Here is a 5,883-nt window from a genome sequence, read left to right as displayed (position 1 = left end):
AGATATTGCTTTATAGCAATCCAAGAATGACCTAACACAAGTGGTGTTGGGATGACCGATAATCATGTGGATAAAGGTAAAACTGGATTAATTCTTCATTCTTTATATTAGGATAAATTCCAAATCGGTCAATATCTAAACATAAAAATAGTAAAGTCATAAAATATTAGAGAAAAACTTCTTAGGTATTCATTGTCAAAAAATATATATAATTTGGCCGGGCGCGGTGGCTCACGCCTGTAATCCCAGCACTTTGGGAGGCCGAGGTGGGCGGATCACAAGGTCAGGAGATCGAGACCACGGTGAAACCCCGTCTCTACTAAAAATACAAAAAATTAGCCGGGCGCGGTTGTGGGCGCCTGTAGTCCCAGCTACTCGGGAGGCTGAGGCAGGAGAATGGCGTGAACCCGGGAGGCGGAGCTTGCAGTGAGCCGAGATCGCGCCACTGCACTCCAGCCTGGGCTGGGCGACAGAGCGAGACTCCGTCTCAAAAAAAAAAAAAAAAAAAAAAATATATATATATATATATACACATATATATATAAAATTTAAAAATTAGAGAAAACTATAGGTTAATTTTTTTCACAATCTGGAAATGACGAGGACTTTCCTAACTGTGATTCCATATTCAGATTTAATAAAGGAAAAATGGGTAACTTTGTCTACTTAAATATTCTTAAAATTGTATGTGCAAAATACTGTATGGAAAGTCAAAAGTTAAATAAACAATTGAGACCAAATACTTGTAACTTATATCACAAAATACCAACATCCCTAATATGTAAAATCCTGTTCTGACAACCTGTTAGAAAAATGGGGAAATTACAGAAAAACAAATGAAAATGGCTCTTAAATATATGAAAAGATGTTCACTTTGCTCATATTAAGAGAAATAGTAAAAGAGATGCACATTAAAACTAAACGGAGATACCACTGCTCATCTATCATTTTTGCAAAAATCCCAAACTTGACACTCTGAGTTGGTGGGACAGTGGAGAAATAGGTACTTTCCTGTATTGCTGATGGAGATGTAAATGGTACAACTATGCGGGGGATTTGACAACATCTAGCAACATTACATATGTATTTACTCTGCCCAAGCAACCATTCTTCCAAGTATCTGCATCTGAGAATACAATGCCAAAACCACAAAAGGATGACTGCTCAAGGCTATTTATTACAGCACATTTTGTAATCATGAAAGACTATAAGCAGTCCACATCTCTATCTGCAGAGAACGGGTGAATAGACAATGAATGGTACATACATGCACTGAACTACTATTCAGCTGCTAAAAAAAAAAAAAAATTAAGAATATCTTTATAAGGCCAGGCACGGTGGCTCACGCCTGTAATCCCAGCACTTTGGGAGGCTGAGGTGGGCGGATCATTTGAGGTCAGGAGTTCGAGACCAGCCTGGCCAACATGGTGAAACCCTGTCTCTACTAAAAATACAAACATTAGCCAGGCATCACAATGGGCACCTGTAATTCCAGCTATTTGGGAGGCTGAGGCAGGAGAATTGCTTGAGCCTGGGAGGCGGAGGTTGCAGTGAGTAGAGATAGTGCCTTTGCACTCCAGCCTGGGCAACAGAGCGAGACTCCATCTCAAAAAAAAAAAAAAAAAAAAAAAAAAAAAAAGAATATCTGTATAAATTGTTAGAGAATGAAAATGAGAAAAAGTAGCATACAGAAGAGTATTAACAGTATTGCATTTTTTTGTGTATGAATGGAATAAAAATAAAAGCATATGCATATATATTGTCTTCCAGTTTCAAAATTTAAAGGTATTAAAATAAAAACTAATAGAAATAATTACCTATTGGAAAAAGGATAGGGATGTAAGCTATAACTTTCTAACGTGCCTTGTTTTATAGTTTTGATAAAAATATATACGAAATTAAAAATAAATTTTACAAAAAACTGAATGAAAACCCATTGGTCTATCAAGCTGTGTCATAACCACACAGAGAATTCTTTCACCTAATTTTGAAACAGTATAATTGTGTACAGCGTACAGTGGGACAGTGTATATAGGCTGTACAATATATAGTGAGATATATCTGAACAAAACAAATATAAAGAAATCTTGCCAGGCACGGTGGCTCACGCCTGTAATCCCAGCACTTTGGGAGGCCGAGGCGGGCGGATCACGAGGTCAGGAGATCGAGACTATCCTGGCTAACACGGTGAAACCCTGTCTCTACTAAAAACACAAAAAAATTAGCCGGGCGCGGTGCCGGGCGCCTGTAGTCCCAGCTACTCGGGAGGCTGAGGCGGGAGAATGACATGAACCTGGGAGGCGGAGCTTGCAGTGAGTCGAGATTGCGCCACTGCACTCCAGCCTGGGTGACAGAGCGAGACTCCGTCTCAAAAGAAAAAAAAAAGAAATCTTAAGCAGTATTCAGTAAACCTATTGCTGGTAATAATACTGGGATTGGCATCTCAAAAGTATTATATTTATATAATGGGATAAAGCAAATGCCACCAAGAACCAAGATCTTCGGTATATTTTAGTCCATTTGTGTTGCTATAACAGAATACCACAGACTGGGTAATTTATAAGAAAAAGAAATGTGTGTGATCTGTGACACTCATCCTCCCCCATTCCCCTTACCTCCCCACTCCCAGTTCTCTGACATTCAGACTGAGACTGAATTACCACCCACCAGCGTTCCTGGTTCTCCAGCTTGCAGATGACATATTGTGGGACTTTTTGTCCTCCATAATCACATGAGCCAATTCCCATAATAAATTCCCTCTTATATTTCTATGTATTCTATTGTTTCTGTTTATTTGGAGAACTCTGAGAAATATAGTATCAGTTTACACGGAGGATAGAGAAATATATTAAATGACATCCCAAGGTTACAAATTCAAGTCCAGGATGTGGGAAATCACAAGTGACAAATTACCCAGTTTCTTCAATGAATAAATGGCATAAAACTAAAACTAAATGACACAAGGAATGAAAAAAAAAAGCCATTCTGTTGATTAAAAGAGACTTAAGAGCAGCAACCATCAGCCCTGTCAAGATGGTGGCTCCTTGGAGCTCAGTGGCTGGGAGGCGGCTAGGTGCTCCTATCAGTACACAGCGAGCATGTGGTGGTGATGGCTTATGCCAAATTATCTGGTGCACGCTTGAAAGTTAATGTTGGGCCAGGCGTGGTGGCTCCCAGCACTTTGGGAAGCCCAGACGGTGGATCACTTGAGCTCAGGAGTTTGAAACTAGCTTGGGCAACATGGCAAAACCCCATCTCTACTAAAAATACAAAAAAATTGCCAGGTGTGGTGGCGTGTGCCAATGGTCCCAGCTATTCTGGAGGCTGAAGTGGGAGGATCCCTTGAGCCCAGGAGGCGGAGGTTGCAGTGAGCAGCGATCGTGACACTGCACTTCAGCCTGTGTGAAAGAGGGAGACTCTACCTCAAAAGAAAAAAAGAAAGAAAGAAAAAGAAAAGAAAAGAAAAGAAAGTTAATGTCATAGATAGCCACTGGAGAGGTTCAAGGGAAGATATATCAATTTTGACAACTGAAGACAAAATTGTTTCTTCGCTGGCAAAAATATTCAACTTTTAAGGAAAACAGAAATATAATGTTTATTGTGAATTTCCAGCCAAACAAAAGGCAGACACACTGGCTTTCACTGTTCTTTTTGAATAGAAGCTGCCTCCTCTAGCGCTTCACGCATTCTGGGTGGAAAGCAACAATTACTTTGCTGTGACAAAGCCATGGTGTTGGTTTGCTTCATTGATTCCTTTTCCCTTGGGTTTGATCCTGTCTGGAAAAATGTCTGCAAGAGCACTGATCGGATTCTCCTGACCAGAGGAGAGCCTCTCCTTTACCACCTGCGAGAAGTGGAATCGTGGATATAGAGATGCTAAGACGTGCCTAAATCTTCTGGCAGATAGATGGTGAACATCTCAGCTTTTCCTTGGAGATACGCATTCTACTGTGGTTACCTATGTGTTTGGTTTCCTTGTACCTCTGCATAAAGTGCACTTTCCTAAAGCTCAGTTACAAGAACATCTGGAATCTCTCTCCAACCTGCGTTCCTTTTGCGATGCTATCCTAAATAGTTATTTTAGGCTTAGCGTTGGAGATGGATGACAGTCTTCACCAAAACCCTCAACTTCCTCCTTGGAAACTGCCAACATTCAAATTGACATCAGCAGAGGAAGAAAGTAATTCCTTATGTTAAATTAAATAATAAGTACTCATGAAATATATAGCTTATTTCCAAATGTTTTTAATTTAAAAATTATAAAAAGACTTTTAAAATATGCTCTTTATTTTAACAAATGTTTTTAATCTAACTTAATGGTTATTTCAAAATGGGAAGCAAAATTAAAAAAACAATAAATGGAAAATATATATTAAAAGTTGTAAATATGAAAAAATACATATTTTTGAAAATATATTTTTAATTAAAAAAGATTAAAAGTATTTTATATTGGCCGGGTGTGGTGGCTCACACCTGTAATCCCAGCACTTTGGGAGGCCAAGGCAGGCGGATCACGAGGTCAGGAGATCGAGACCATCTTGGCTAACACGGTGAAACCCCGTCTCTACTAAAAATACAAAAATTAGCCTGGTGTGGTGGCAGGTGCCTGTAGTCCCAGCTACTCGGGAGGCTGAGGCTTAAGAATGGCGTGAACCCAGGAGGCGGAGCTTGCAGTGAGCGGAGATCGCGCCACTGCACTCCAGCCTGGGCGACAGAATAAAAAAAACAGCCTGACATGGTGGCTCATACTTGTAATCCCAGCACCTTGGGAGGCTGAGACAGGAGGATCACCTGAGGCCAAAAGATCAAGACCAACCCAGGCAACATAGCAAGACCCTGCCTTCATAAAAAATAAAAAGTAAAAAGTAAATTAGCCGGGCATGGTGGGGCACACCTGCCGTCCTAGACACACAGGAGGCTGAGGCAGGAGGATCATTTGAGCCATTGACGCTGCAATGAGCTATGATTATGCCACTGCACTCCAGCCTGAGCAATAGAGCGAAACCGTCTCTGAATAAAAATGAAAAAAAATTGTATATGCTATATTTTTGTCCTAAAATAACTACTTATTAAAAAAAAAAAATATATATATATATATATACAGGTGGCCGGGCACAGTGGCTCACACCTGTAATCCCAGCACAGCACTTTGGGAGGCCAAAGTAGGCAAATCACTTGAGGCCAGGTGTTCCAGACCAGCCTGGCCAACATGGTGAAACCCCATCTCTACTAAAAATACAAAAAATTATCTGACTGAGGCAGGAGAATCGCTTGAATCCAGGAGGCAGAGGTTGTGGTGAGCCAAGATCATCACACCACTGCACTCCAGCCTATCTCAAAAAAAAAAAAAGACCGGGCATGGTGGCTCACGCCTGTAATCCCAACACTTTGGGAGGCCTAGGCGGACAGATCACCTGAGGTTGGGAGCTCTAGACCAGCCTGGTCGGCATGGTGAAACCCCGTCTCTACTAAAAATACAAAACTTAGCCGGGCATGGTGGCAGGCGCCTGTAATTCCAGCTACTCGGGAAGCTGAGGCAGGAGAATTGCTTGAACCTGGGAGGCAGAGGTTGCAGTGAGCGGAGATAGTGCCATTGCACTCCAGGCTGAGCGACAGAGCGAGACTCCGTCTCAAAAAAATAAAAATAATAATAATAATAAAAATACACACACACACACACACACACACACACAGAGTCATCCCTTGGTGTACACAGGGAGATTGGTTCTAGGACCCCCATGTATACTAAAATCGATGCATATTCAAGTCCCTCAGTCTGCCCTGCAGAACCTGCATATGCAATAAGTTGGCTCTCCATATACAAGGGGTTCACATCCCATTAATACTGCTGTTTTGATCCATGTTTGGTTGAAAAAAATTAAT

General features: G+C 41.1%; 1 pseudogene; it reads left to right on the top strand.

Moving 5' to 3' along the window:
- Window positions 1-64: 64 nt before the first annotated feature.
- Window positions 65-4,143, top strand: LOC126951266 (metaxin-3-like; annotated as a pseudogene).
- The last annotated feature ends 1,740 nt before the right edge of the window (window positions 4,144-5,883 follow it).

This window comes from Macaca thibetana, chromosome 1, assembly GCF_024542745.1.
Source record: "Macaca thibetana thibetana isolate TM-01 chromosome 1, ASM2454274v1, whole genome shotgun sequence".
NCBI lineage: Eukaryota > Metazoa > Chordata > Mammalia > Primates > Cercopithecidae > Macaca > Macaca thibetana.
Note: the sequence above shows the minus strand (reverse complement) of the source record. Positions and strands in the feature narration are given on the sequence as shown.